Source organism: Ischnura elegans, chromosome 8 (assembly GCF_921293095.1).
Source record: "Ischnura elegans chromosome 8, ioIscEleg1.1, whole genome shotgun sequence".
In the NCBI taxonomy this organism is placed as follows: Eukaryota; Metazoa; Arthropoda; class Insecta; order Odonata; family Coenagrionidae; genus Ischnura; species Ischnura elegans.
Genome location: NC_060253.1, coordinates 54,558,402 through 54,574,291, shown reverse-complemented (window position 1 = coordinate 54,574,291; position 15,890 = coordinate 54,558,402).

Sequence of the window (15,890 nt, the reverse complement as noted above, 5' to 3'; positions counted from 1 at the left end):
AGGGTGAAAGGTAGTATATTTTATTAGTTTCGAGCGATTTGATCATTACGCGTTCCGAGACCACATTCCCAACTTCAAACACCATTAAGTCATCGTTGTGCTGCCCATCTGCCGCGCAGGATCCGAATAAATCACGTCCATCTTCCCCACGAATATTTAAATGCGCAAATGCATGCTTGCATAACATGATTCCGAAACTCCTAAACGGGAGCGTTAACATTTCTCAGGAGTGGTGGGCGAGGCCTGAGGGAAAGGTTACTCATTAAGCCTGCCCATCTGTACACGGCACCCAGCCAACTCGTCTCCGACATTATAAAGGGCGCTCATCGAAAAGCAGCGATTTATTGCCGCGTTCTTCGCCTTCTCCGAAACATAACAAGGCGCTCTTCGACGGAATCCTAACTCCCATTAGAGATGACCCACCCTGTCGGGAAGTATGGAAAGAATTCAATCTGCCTGAAGGAAGGAAAGAACGAGTTAGCTCGAGTTTCAAAGCGCGGTCCCAATATGGACTGAGAGGAAGCGACTACTCCAACTACTAATACTCCAGTGGCGCAGCCAGGAAATTCGTTCAGGTGGGGACCAAAATCAGGCGGAAAATTTTTGAGAAATAGTTTACTAAGTAGAGGGTTTTAAACTAATTTTAGCGCTTTAACACTCATGAACTTAATGCGTAGTTTTCCGCGACGTTGTCTAGATGATGTCTCCATGCTTCTGGGTTTCACTGCGTGGATTATCTTTGCGACGACAGTTTCTCCGGTATTCCAACCGGCATCTTCAGGTCATTGACCTGAAAGAAAATCCACGAAGAAAATCCACGCGGTGAAACCCAGAAGCGTGGGGACATCATTTAACTCACATAATCGAAAAAGCTTCACTTGTTAAAAAAATTGTAAATTCATGATTTTTAGTATTTTATTTCTTTTATGAAGGAAAATAATTGTGTTATAATCTTGGGGGGGGGGGGCGGATTCCCCGGACACCCCTCTGGCTTCACCACTGTAATACTCATCAGTCGTCACGCACCAAAACACTGAACAAAAACGCTGACGTAAACCAGGATAGTGAGAGAAAAATAATGGGCAACATACAGCCATTGAAGATTAAAGGCATATATACAAGCACTTTAAAATGAAAAAATATTGTGAAGGGTCTATATATTGTATGTATTATGGCTAACTTCATGTGTGTCGTAAAATCTATGTTGCAATTCATTTTACTATCACTACAGTTTTCAATTGATTTTTACGCACAAAATTTCCTTTTATGTTTTTTTAGGGTAATTGCTATTTTTTTTTCATTATCCTCTTTTTCATTTCCGTATTTAAGAATTTTGAGATTAGCCTAATCACAAGCTTATGCCTTACAGGCTACCTTACTGCACTGAATGAAAAGTATTACTTGTGAACATATGCATGGAAAAATATAAATTTATAATAATACATTATAATATTACTTTACCATGCCCAATTTTTAATTTAAGTGGATAAAATGGGTAAGAATGGTGACAAAGAGGAAATCCTTTCTGTTTACCCCCTTTTAAGGCATAGAGAATGAAAATATTTTTGCCACGAATATGTATGAATTAAATCACGAAGCTTATACAACCAAGAGAAGCGTATCAAGTCCAATGATGTTTATCCTATCGAAGTCGACCCATCCAAAATTCAAGCTTTCTCAGGTATTATAAACCTAAGGCACGTTTTTGGGTTTTATTTTATGATGTTATCCCGATAGTTGATAATTTAAGAACATGATTCATGCTTGAGGTGTTCGGAGCGGTGGATTGCATCCCTCTCCATGACTTCCGGGTTAGCTGCGTCAAGTTGTTTTCAAGATGTCGTTTCGTGGTCTATGCTGGCCACATCTTCGGATCTGAGGCCAGAGGAGCACTTAGACTTGATCTGAAAATATGTTCAGCATAGGCCACGAAACATCATATTAAATGCAACTTGACGCAGCAAACCTGAAAACCATGGGGAGAACAAAAATATTATTGTATGCGAAAGACTTAATCCGTGAACTGAATAAAATACAAAGAAATGCGTGGTTCGTCAAAAACTGCTACGGGCGGGCGTTAACAAGGCGTTATCCAGATGTCAGTGTTAGGCTGGGAGCTGCTAGAGACTCGGAGGCTGTATGCTAGGCTTAGATTGCTTGAGCAATTGAGAAAATATATCGATAAGATCGATACGGAGAATATTATACTAGAGCTGCATTATATTTCCAGGTCCAATAGAAGCGATGAATTAAAAGAGATGTTTTGCCGAACGGATAGATATAAGAAAACGTTTTTCCCCCGAACCATGAAGGACTAAATGATAGTCACATTTTTGTTAGAGCATTTGATTTTTGTATGCAAACGGCTGGTGTCCTAACACCCCTTGCCACACGCCTTTTTACGCGGCTTATGCATGTAGATGTAGATGAATACTCAAGAATATTGAGAACAAAGAGTACGCGCATGGTAGCTAAACTAAATGAACTTGGCCACGTGCCGCTGTTTGCCTTGCCTAAAGGAATGTAAATCCGCCTTTTGTACATTTTTTTAAGACAATAGGGGGGGGGGAATAGTAGTGTGTTTACGTGGGCACAAGTGCACGTGAAAATGGGTGATTTGGGAATGGGTGGGGCGTTGGATAAGGGAAAAGGATGGATTCATATGGATTCGCATGACTGGTTGTGGAAGGAGGAGGCAGGAAGGGCGAGGTGACCGGATGGGAGTGGGGGGGAGGGAAGGAAATTGACAATCAGGGCCTCAACTCACACCGCGCCCCTCCCACTGGACCCGCGCAGAAGCGCCGAGAAAGTAGAGTGAGGACACTGATTATTATTGCGCATAAGATTTATAGAGGGAGGGGCCAGAATTTCTGGAAATATTTTCGGTTTGTGATGCCTATTTACCATGATGATGGCATTACGAGCCTAATCCTGTATCGATGTAAATGTAATTAAGATGCATCATCACTTCTACTCTACCGGTCGACTTCGTGACATGTTTCTTATTTAAAGCAAGCAAAATATATGTACAAATAACAGCTGTTGGCTGAGGTAGAAATTCTTGTTCATGCCTGAAAAATTAGAAACTCAAATTCAAAGACATAATACTAATATTTGCTCAATGCAACAGTCATCATAAAAATATTAGATCTCTCCACATCTCTCTCTATCTCTTTGAAAGCCGCTACATATTCTAAGACTACGTTCTTGGCTTTTTCAATATTGAAAAACCTGAAAAACCAATATTGTAACCTGACAATTTGAATTCATCTTTCGAAAAAAATCCATGAACTCTTTAGAGTAAATACAAAGGGGCGACCAGAAACAATTAACCAAGTTATCGGGATGTAGAAAGATTTAGTGCTTTCCCGGCGAATAGACTTCGTGAGGAGTTCTCGGGATCACCACCGGGTAAGGAACTGCATAACTGCCCACATTTCGATATCCGACTCGGTCATCGTCCTGTGAGCCGACATCGAGTGAGTCGGACATTGAAACGTTGGCTGTTACACAGTCCCTAGCCCGGTTGCAATCTCGAGAACTCTTCACGTTAACGGAATATAGCGATGCAATTCAGAATTGCTTGATTGGTAACAACAGATACACATTTTTATGTTGTACAGGTATTGCATTTATTGCACATTTATATTGCACAGATTGCATTTTTATATTCCACGGCAAAGCCATGCTTCGATAAATTTTATCTTGCAATGCGAAAATAAACACGATGTTATTTAATTATTATTTTTCACCTTATTTCTTCAAGGTTTTGAAGTTAAGAGGGAGGACAGAGACAGATAAATGGAAGGCGGGAGACGCAGCAGGAGTGTGGCTGGTGTCAGTGGCGTGACTATGGGGGGGATAAGGGAATAGATCCCCCCCCCCCCAAAGCCTCAGAGAAATAAAAATAATATTTAAAACAATCGTCTAGTTTTGACATTTAATAACTGGCACTAAAAATTTAACTTTAAGCCGATGCAAAGTGATGTAAAATGTATATCCACGCAGGCCATTTTTTTCCTGGTCCATTTTTTTGTTGCCTTGGGGGTAGGGGGAGTCACCACCCCTGGCCATACCATCCCCCACCTAAGCATATTCCTAGTTACGCCGCTGGCTAGTGTTATACAGATTTCTCAGGGCCAGTGAGGTTGCTTAATTACTTTAGAGTCAAGGATACGCAACGGTAAAGATTAGGGGTAGAAAGGGCAGCTATTACCACAGACATATTTGTTATGAAAAGCATGATAAATTTTCAACTCTCTCAACTTTTTTCCTTTGCATTTTTTGTAAAAGACCTTGACATTAAAGTTACAGTCAGTTGCGGATACAGAAAAGACTCAGCGGGGGGCGCAAAAGATATCTTGAGCTACCTTTATTTTTGTCGAAATCACAAATAATCAAGTTAAATGCGAAGTTGAAGAAAGTTTTATTTAAATTGATTATAAAAACATACAAGACAATGCCATCTCATGATATAAAAATGATACAATTGTGGTTCTGGAATATTAGGAAATGCGGGTGGCCCCGCAATGGGGGGCGTGCACCCCCCATCCCCCTCATATGTATCCGCCTCTGGTCACAGTTGCGCATGGGCCTAACAAATGCTTAGCGAAATCCGAGGTAGGATAGCTTCTTACAACCTTTTCAATACTCGAACTCCCATGTTTTTATTTTGCATCCAGTTCGAACAAAAAAATGAAGTATGGCTTGCCACAGCATAACTTGTATAAACTGCTCTGATCCTTGTCCATAAATACATGCTTTGTATCAAATAACCAGCTACGGACTTCATCACTATTGTAACTTGACAATTTTAATTCATCTTTTGAAATAAATATCAAACTCTGAGTAAATCATGTACTAGTAATAAAATAATTCACCAGAATCGAATCTGGATTTACGGCCCAGATTTTCGGATTATTCGCCTTAGGCTTCGTGAGAAAATAAATTGGGGCATCAGTAGCTTGCGTTCCGAGCAGCCAAAATAATCCATCTAATCTGCATGACTCGTAGGGAAAATATGGCTTTCTACACTAGACCCACCGATTTTCCCAACCCAATAAAAATATCCAGGCAATAACTCAACCTCCATCATCGTCTGAATTAGTATTTACCCTTTCGACAAAGTGTATCTCTTTTAGAATGGGGAAATATTGGCAGAGGGAACAGGAACTAAAAATGACCCGCATCCAAAAAAATCGACCGAATACCTCCATTATTGAGCTCTAAAATACCTTTTCCTTTTGTCATGCAAGTTACATCGTAATAGCAAGTCACAGGCTCAGAAATCATTTCCCCCTTTTCAACCACTTGTTCCGCTTCGCGTCCAAATAAAAAATATCAAGTAGCTTAAAAAAGCGTTTAATCCATACGCGATGGAATGTCCGCATTGATTTAGTTCTCTTGGAAGAGATGAATGGTAAAGAAGGGTGGTGGGGATGAAAGAAAGGCTTGTCTCGTTAAAGTTGGGCGAGGTGGCACGACCGGTTCCTTCCTTTTGGTTCGCGGCGGTCCAGCTGGGTCAACCGGAAGAGCGGCGCGAAGTCAGGTGGTCCTCGCAAGTGGTCGACGAAAATGGGTGGGGATTATTTACAATGAGAAAGACTTCAACAATGCGCCGTGATTTCCTTCCTGCCCGCCCATCAAAAGGGGTTTCTGATGCTGGCCGCAGCGAGGGGAGTTGGTAGGTATCTGTAGCGAGATGGCGACACAAAACCGGGGCTAGGTACGAACCTTGTGGGATACACATATTATAACGGACTCGTCCGAGGTCGCCGCCGAGCGCCGGTGGCAAAGAAGGGTTGGGAGATTACAGGCATCCGACTCACCCTCAAAAAGTGAGGTGGTGCCGTAGGATGGAAGTGCGAATATGTAAGTAGGGGTTTCTATTTTAGCATTCTAGGTTGATTTGGACAGAACAACCGAAACACGATGTGAATATATTTCCCTTGCGCTTTACCTACCGCTTATGAATCAAGAATGTTTGTTTTCCACAACCGATTGAGACAGCAAAAAGTCTGTAGTCTAAAAATAGTTATTTTATTGGGAAATGAAGGTTATTTCCTAGCGTATTCATCAGTGATACAATGCACAAGATTTATCAACGATACATGATTTATCAAGTTTTTTTTCATACTCTGGAGTATTAATCGCGTAATACTCTTTCAGTATGTCTCATATTTTGTGCTATACCTACTGTTTATAAATCAAGATTTGTTCACAATCTATTAAGACCACTAAAGACCTATGGGCTAAAATTAGTTCTTTCATTGAGCAAGGAGGGTTATTAACAAATAGAGTTATCAGTATTACTTTGAAAACATTGTAATATTTCCATTGACTTTATTAAATTACGACGCGTTTCGTTGTAACAACAGCATACTCAAGTGCCAATTTCGTTGTGGTAATAAGGAAACACGTCGGACTAAAAAAAGTCCGAGGAAATATTTCAATTTCTTATTTAATTAATATTGATGAAATTCCTCTACGTCGGCACATACTACATTTAACACTGATACAATTCACTAGGTTTATCAATGACACTCGATGTATCAAGTTTCTTTTCCCACTCTAGAGCTTTAATCGCGTTCTACTGTTTAAATATGTCTTTTAACTGCACAAAATATAAAAATTGTAACTTGAAAATGTTTGCTAATCGAGTATTCTCAAATTTCGCAATCCTTTCACGTGTACCTACCCACCGATGGGAAAAAATACTCATTCTCCTGAGCACAGAAGTTAATATGGTAAGCAAGCATGGAAATTTTCCTAATTTTAGGCATAGAAAGGCAATAAATAACATTTAAAATGTTATATTTATGTTAAATAACCTTATTTTTATCATTTGACTGATTAATAAAGAACCCGAACCTACCGAACGGAGGATCCAGTAAATTTAGGTCTTCTACATGCGTGTCGAAAGATCTGGCATTTCTACTTTGATCGTGTGAAATTTACAAGCCTGTGCATTGGATAAATTTGCATGCAAGGGCTTTGAAATGCAAAAAATGGCTATTGAGAATTCCAATGCATAATTTCTCTATTATATTTTAGATGATAAAGAAATAGGAATAAATTATAAAATAATTAGTTATAATTTCTACTGAAATTAGAGTGGATTATAAATTGTGGAATCGAAGCTTTCAGTATTGGCATGAGGGACGAAGAAAGAGGATAGGTCTTCAGAATTAGAGGCATGGTAATAAAAATGTACAGAACCTGTACTATTAGTTATAAAAATTACATATATTCAAGTCATTATTAGGGAAATACCACCGATCTTGGGCCAATAAAGAATGTTTCTGCCCTTAGGGAAGGGATAAAAATTGAGGTGAATCTATAATCGGTTTCGGGGTGAGGTTTATCAATGATACACGATGTAAAAAGATTTTTCCCGTTCTGGAGCATTCATCGCGTTGTACTGCGTCAATAATCTTTTGATTGCATACAATATGGATATCGTTAATTGAAAATGTTTGCTATTGGGGAATTAATTGCACAATATGAGAATGCACAATATGAGAATCGTCAATTGAAAATATTTGCATTGGGGTACTTTTAGATGACTTGAAGTGTAGCCTACAAACTTATGTAAAACTTAATGCATGTTTCTGATTTATATTATTATTTCTAACAGCATGTGGTAGTATAATTTGTTAGTATTCGTGACGTTTTTTGGACCGTGCGGTGTGCATGCGGGAATCCAATTGCATGCTGCTTGCTGGTGATTGATCACCCCCTGCCAAACACCCTAGAGGTGGCTCGCAGGGTATTATGTAGACGTAGATGTAGATGTACCCTCACATATCAAAACCAGCCAGATTCATCGTCGAATCGAGTTGAATCACAGCGTAAGATGACAGCCGAAGAACATCATTGAGCAATATTTGTGCGCGGGAAGGCGTATTGCACAACGTAGCGTCATATTCTAGGGGAAAAAAACTTCCCGGCCAATTTTTCCAAAGGGGGAGAGGGAGTTGAAAGAGCACGTGTGGGGATAGAAGGTGGACGACGACGGTTACGTTTTAAAAACAGCGCGCAGAGGAAGAAGAAGAAGAAGTAAGTAAGGGTATGCAGTACGGATCAGCGTGGCAGGGAGAAGAGAGGGAAGCTGTGAGAGTGACAGCTGCCGGCGATACTTCCACCAACTGCGGCCGGGACAAAGTCTGCACCCCCCTTCCCATGGATCCACACACATGCACAAATATGTACACCCGGGGTAGGCTGGGTGGGGGGAGCCGTACTCCTCCCCCCCCCTTCCCAACGGGGTGCCTCCGCGGGGAAACCAAACGTTACCGATTCACGGAATCCAGTAGCCAAATTCACTACAGACCTGTGTTCGATCGCGAAATTCTGTCGCCTCTCTACCGGGTTCTACAAAGGAAGGCTGCCCGGTTCGTCAAAAACTGCTACGGGTGTATAGACAACGTTACCCAGATGTTAAGGGAATTAGTAGGCTGGGAGCCGCTGGAGACTCGGAGGCTGAGCGCTTGGATTGCTTGAACAATTGAGAATAGATATTTTTAAGAGCGACACAGAGAACATAATATTAGAGCCCCACTATATTTCCTGGTCCGACAGAAGCTTTAAATTATGAGAGATATTTTGCCGAACGGATAGATATGGGGATTAATTTTTCTCCCAAACCATAATAGACTTAAATAAATGCCAGTTGTAATTTCATGGGAGCATTTATTATTATGTGTAAATGACTGGTGTCCTAACATCCCCTACCACACACATTTATAGGCGGCTTGCGGGGTAGAATGTAGATCTAGATGAAGAGATAGGAAGAGAAGCTCTAATGTACATAAGTGTGCCTAAAATACACTTTTAGGTCATAGTCGGGAGTCATCCAGACGGACACATTCAGCCCCGACCACGGAATTACTTTTGCTTTTATCGGATTGGTGAAAGGGGCAGAAGAATTGGATGCATTTGACTTTGAAATGTACCAAAAATTGCTAGTCATTAAAACTGTGCATTCACAAAAATGGCTGATCGAGAATTAAAATTCATAATTGCTCCATTATCTTTTGATTGACGAATAAACTCAAAATAACTATCGTTCCTCCTGAAACTCTACAAGTAGATTATAAATAATGGAATTAAAGTCTACAATAACGGTAAGAGAAACGATAAAGTGGAATAGATTCTCAGATTTAAATGCTTGTCGAAAAAAATGCGCACAACCTGTATAAAGAGTTTAAAAAATGCATACATTCACGTCAGGGTATGAGAATTACCAAGGCTCAATTAAAAGCCTTTCTATCCTTTGCAACCGGATAAAATTTAAGGTAATTTTTCAATCGGTTTATCTTCTCGGATATTTGGCCAAAATAGACTGCTGATTTAAATTCCAAATAACCGGAGTCCACTGTGGTTTTAAATATATTTCCTCTGGTATTGGTGTATTACGATGGCCCAGTTACAAGTCATCTCCATGTTTACCTTATTTCGTTGGTTATACTTCTTCGGTTCGGTAAGCGGTTCGGGTCTATTACTCTTCCTCATTCTATCCGTAAAGCCAATTCTCTACTTCCCTAGCCTAAAATGAGCCCTCTATCATGGTTTTTAGGCACTCAAATATAGCGAAAAATCCACAGAGGAAAAATCATTCGCCTTGACCGGGATCCCGGTCAAGGCGAATGATTTTTCCTCTGTGGATTTTTCGCACTATTTGTGCATTGCGGGTGACTCCGTAAAAAGTTATCACCGTGGCTAGTCCCGGTATACTTTCATCACTCAAATATATTCCAAGTGCCCAACTTGTATAATTCTCTTTCGTTAGAAAGTTTGGCCCAGTACGCGGGCAAAAATGTACCGGACAGAAAGGTTCTAATGCTTTCACGACGCTTGCGAAATTCAGTAAGCATTTTTTTCCCCACTGAATGGCAAAATATCTACTGAATACAGAACAATTTAATTCCTACTTTCCTTCGTTGACACAAGGGTGGATTAGCGGATATGTAGTGTAGGTGAACATTGCTCAAAGCGCTTATAGCTAATTTGGGTCACCCTGGCCCGAATCAAGAAGAAATTTTTTTCCTCTGAAGATTTTCCAAACTTCATATGTACTTGCGGGTTCACCACTCGCTGTTTTTGTTACCACAATTTGTTCTTTTGGGGTAAACTGTAGGACTAGATAATATTTAAAAAATTTTGTCAATTAATAACAAAAATGCGTTCTAAAATTACGCAAAAGCCATTTTAATTATCTAAATTGATGGCTGCAACTTATTGTGGAAGATGAATAATGTAGGCGAAGTAGTTTTCCCTAGGTTGAGTTATGAAGCTCATGAAGTTGAAAAAGAGGCTAATTTTACGGTGCGCGGAGTCATTTTTTGCACTACATCTACACCTACATAATACCCTGCGAGCCACCTCTAGGGTGTTTGGCGGGGGTGACAAATCACCAACAAATGAATACACTAGCGTGTCTACTTTTTTTTTACATTTTTCATAAAACAAAAATTAATCAGAATTTATAATATTTTTTAATGACGCATTATTTATTATTATGGCATGAACCGAAGCCCAGATATAAATTTGCAAAAAACAGCGGCACATCATTTTGACACCGACAGTATTTTTACACCGGTGCTAATTTTTAAATGATGGGAAAAATGTGTTTTTCAGGTTTGAATTTATATTCTCGAGGAAGGTAGAGATAGCAAGACGGAAGAATTAGGTTTAGGATATACCTTCTACCTTTTCACTGTTTGTGTAGATGATTGGTTACCATCGATTGTTCGTTTTTTATGCCCAAGACCTCCATTAATTTTGGTACCAATTCCTCAATTGAAAATCCACCAGAAATAATCTCGCTTGAACATGTTTACCCAAGGATTACCATTACCAGCATTAAAATTATACCAGTCATCCTAGTTTTCGAGTCTCTGTGAAGCATTTGCTGTTTCACGTTTCAATTATTCCATCTGTCGCTATCTTCATGTTTTAATTGCGGAGCGCTGTTTCATTCCACGGCTCACTATGTCATCGAGATGTCGTCACGCGTTATAGTTACATCCTGGACACCCGGTAACGGCAAACAATACTGAAGTATATTACCTAGATCTCTGCACTAAATAGGATATTGGTTAATGGATTTTGCTCCTAGAAGAACACCTTAGCATTATTTTGGCGTATAACCTTTCCCACCATTGATTTAAAGTTTTCTCTCTTTTTTACTCCTGCAGACCCAAGATATTTCTTGAAGAAACACTCACATATCTGAATATATTTGGATTCAACATTGAAACCTTTTTGTCCCACTTTGACGATATTTTTTGATATAGGAGTTTATCCTAATTTTTTATGCACCGAAATCACTAATAGTTTTCGCTTTTAGTTGAGTTGAACTAAAAATTAAATATCGAGAGGAATTTGACTGATGGAGAGTGAGTATTTTTATTCCAACACCGAATTATTGAAACATGATGAAAACTGGAAAAATCTTGAGGACAGATTTTGTGTGACGCTAGATACTTTTATGGGTCACAATGGCCATTTTATTTACTTTTAGGGCGAAAATTATATCTTCCTTGTGTTGTCAAAAGTCAAATTTGGCATCGATACAGACGAAAGTCAATGGAAAATCGGCAAAGACGTATGGGTGTAATGAAAGATGGAGGGATAAGGAATATTTTGGATACAGGACAGAAAAGGAAGGGTAGGGGATCGGGTATGTGTGACTGCTAGAGTGCTCACCACCCCGTGGAATCGGGTTCAAATCCCGTAAATGGCAGTGAAATTTCAGAGACTGCCCCATCCCCGCTTGTATGTTATGTTGAGGACATTTGAAGCGCAACAATCCGTCCGTCGGATAGGACGTTACGCCGTGGTCCCCATGGCGCCTTTCGTTAAGAGCAGGCTAATGCCGACGCCAGGTTTCTCTCCACCCTTCCTTCCGAACCCTTCCCTCATGATGAAAATGATATCAGCTGCCCATCGCCTCCTCCAAAAACCATTACATACCATATCAGGAGCCCTATCCAGTAACTACGTCTACTCGTTTCCGAAATTTCGGATTCGAATTTTCTGTTTCCATCACTTGCAAGCACTTTATGCTATCCTTTTTATGATAAATTTACTTCAACTGGTTTCGCCTGTAAAATTATCCATTACCCATAATTTTTAGAACTCATAGCGTGCCGGTATTGCAAATTACTTGTGACTTCTTACCAGCTTCTGCTGCACCACTTTCGTGGCATAAATATTCCATAATTCACCAGTTGGCACATCACTTTACGATTCCGAGAAACGGAAAGTCATTTTCCGAGACCCATGGTCATTTCAGCCGATCATAGACGAGTTTCAGTTGCAGAAATCTAGGATAGACGTTAGTGGATGGCTCATTCCGAAATTGTGACGTCTTTCCGAGGACCAACCACGAACTATCCGAGAGATAGCCTTATCGGATAGGCCTTATAGGAAGGGTGTTACCCGGATAGGTATATGGGCGCATGCAGAGTAGGAGAGGGGCGAGTTTCTAAGGTGATCGCTTCAGTGTGAGTGAGTTGAACTGAACTGCACGTGTGCCTTACCGTGGGAGAATGGAGCTGGTGCGAGACAAGGTTCCTTTGGTGTTCGCCCTACTCTGTGCGCAGACGAGTTGGGATATCACGTGAGAGAGACAGACAGACAATGGAAAGGGATCTTGGGACATCATCGCTGAAAAACTCAGCCCATGCCATTCATATATATCATAATAACCACGTCATAAGTTTAGATTGTGCCTTCGGCAAGGAAAGTTCGGAAACAATGGCTTTATCATGATGACCGAGGGCGGTTTCTGAAGGAGTATACATACGTTCATAAACATAGTACCTTTTTATCTTATAACCGGCAAAACTGCCTTTAGTAGGCTTGTGCGGTAAAATGTGGAGCATAATTGACGGCAACCGGAGGAGATTCTTTTGTAAATTTATGCATATAATAGAGACGGAACCATTAAGCAGTAAAAAGTCTTTCTCGATGTCAATAGAAGGCATTGGAAACCTAATTACAATTGTCTTGCGACAGTTATCAATATTGGACGCAATTTGGATCTACAAACGTAACATTTTCGCCGACGTTCTATAACGCGAGTTATGCTCCAGCTTGACACGAATTAATTGGACAAGGCTAAAATAATACGTCTCGTGGAAAACGACTTGTGATACGAAACAACGCTGAGAATAAGAGGTAACACACACGTTGAGAGATGTTATGTATTGATTACTGAATTCACCCGCTGAGTATCAGATGATAGAGTCAATCCATTAATCAATGGCGAAAATCGGTTACACAAACCTATCGATATAAAATTTTCATCCTATCGATAGTGATCCACAATCGCAGATTGTTGAAGACACTACTGCCTGACGGGGAGTACTGAGTGATGTTCAAGATACAAACTTGTTCAGAAGCATAGGAATTTAAAAAAAACCTCCAAAGTTTACCATTAAAATCAACGTTTAACGATAGTAATAATGGGCCCCATGTTTAAGAAGAAGATGAAGACGAATATAGTATTTTATTTTTTTTTTATTCTCAAACCACCGAATACAGCTCATATTGGCCATTTTACATCGGGATATTCAACAAATTTAACAACTAAACATACACGAATAACCATGCCCTGGGCAGGGGAAATCTACCCAGGTAGGACTGGAACCCGCGACCTCTTGTTTTGCAGTCGAGGACGTTACCCCACCGCCACCGAGGCCGGCTAAGGGAGCCGTATTGTAAGAGGAATTTAAAAAAAATAATAGTTACTTAATTTACGAAGAGAGACAAATTGAAAGCACGTTTATAGCAATAGGCACCTTATAATAATATTCATATCGTTAGCGAAAATAGTATAGCAGATCAATAAAGATAAAGCGAACAACGCATATGGATCGAAAATGGACGCGTCAATCTCTTAGAACATTTTCCCATCTAAAAGTGGATTTTTCCTGCCCCAAAACCGTTAACAGATGTCTGTATTGGTGTGTTCGCTTTCACATAAGCAGGTCTTCTTGATATTATCCAATAAAGCCCTCAACGTCGAATCAAAATATGACTGTGTTTATGAACAGCTCATGTGTTTACCAACATCCTTAACTTCCACACACACACAAAAAAAGATCCCTTTTGATCCATGAAAGTGGAGCATTTTTTTGCGCATGAGACCGACCCAGGATAAAAAACACAGGAAAGGCACGATGTAGGCACACCAAGTTAGTTCGGTAAGAACCGGAAAGGTGATTCTCTTTCCATTGGCTCGAGGAACAGTACCCACCAGCGTGTTACTCGAGTCTTCCGTGTTACGCGACCGACGCCAGAGCATCGCAGCGAACGGTATCTAATGGACGCCTCGTCTGAAGCGATCATGCAAGAGTTGCGGTTGGCATAAGGCGGCGGAGGAAACACAATACAGGATCTCAATTTCGCGGAGAATCGACGACTTTGGTTCGGTAGGGGTGATGGAGGATGGCTTTCCCACGATCCCAAAGATGTCACTCTTCTGGTCTTGGCGGAAGGCAAGACTTCGGAGTGGGCTACGGGAGGAGACTTAAGGGAAAATGTAGGGAAGGGAGATAAACAGCAGAAAATGCAAATGAAGTGTAGGAAAAGGAGGATGACTCCATTCATCGTCACTGGGATACTACTCACCTTGAAGATCGAAGTAGTAAAATCGAAACCTAGGTCGGAATAAATTTTATTATCGTGGAAATTTGTTTGTTTATTTCAATATGGAAAACTTCCACTCCACAACGCTTGGATCATCGAATTTTATTAATTCGAGGTAAACCACTTACTTAAAAATCTATTTAATATGGAAAATCTTAAAAATCGATATGGAATAAATCTTGAAATTTGCAATATGGAAAAATTCCACTCTACAACGCTTGGATTTAGAATTTCATTGTTTCGATGTTAAACGCCAACTTAAAAATCTATTTCAGTATCAAAAATCTTAAAAATCAATATGGAATCAATCAATCTTAAAAAATTCAATATAGAAATACTTATTCCACTTCACAACGCGTGGATCTTCGAATTTTATAACTTTCTAGGTTAACCGCTAGCTTAAAAATCTACATCGTAAACTGAAACATATTTTGGCGACTTAAAAAATCTTGTATGAAAACTTGTATCTTGATCGTTTGAGATGTCGAACTGGCTAACGTTCAGATCGAAGGTGTCTGAGGTGATCTCATGATGGTCCACGTGCATCTGTCTACATCGGCTTAGTACTCAGGAGACCGCCTGAACGGTGCTTCATGCTTGGGTCTCCGCATTTTGTTATGAAAAAATACTGGTATCTTTATTTGTCAAACTCAATCACTTCTCATCGGTAATTTGGCGCATAAGCGATCGTACACTCATTCGGCTCTGGACGCTAATGAAATGAAGCCGCTCTCATAATGCCGGGTGCCTTGGACGCCGCTATCAGGGGTGCACGGCGGCTGACGGTCGCACGCCGGGTGCAGCAAAGGGGGAGCAAGGTGTGTGCTACAGGGGCGGTCGCAGGTCGAGTGGCAGGACGACGACCGTTGATTCCACCGACATCTGCTTCTTTCGCTAATGCCATTCTGTCCGTGGGGAGGGTGTGGGGGGAATTAAGGGCAGGGGGAGGGGGACGCAGCCACGCGGTCGGGCATCGGGCGTCGATAAACGTTATTGCTGTCCCACAGGCGAGAGGAGTGTCTCCAAGACCCCGACTCCCTTTCACAGGCTATTATATCTGCTTCTATACCCGTATCCTTGAGATGTTTAGCGCGAGACGCAAAATCCATGTCGTTTTCATGAAACTTTCAAAATATAATCTTTCATCGACTTATATAGAATTAAAATTAGATTAAAATAATTATATCCCTCTTAAAAACCGCTAAATAAAAGCAAATAAATAAAATAACATC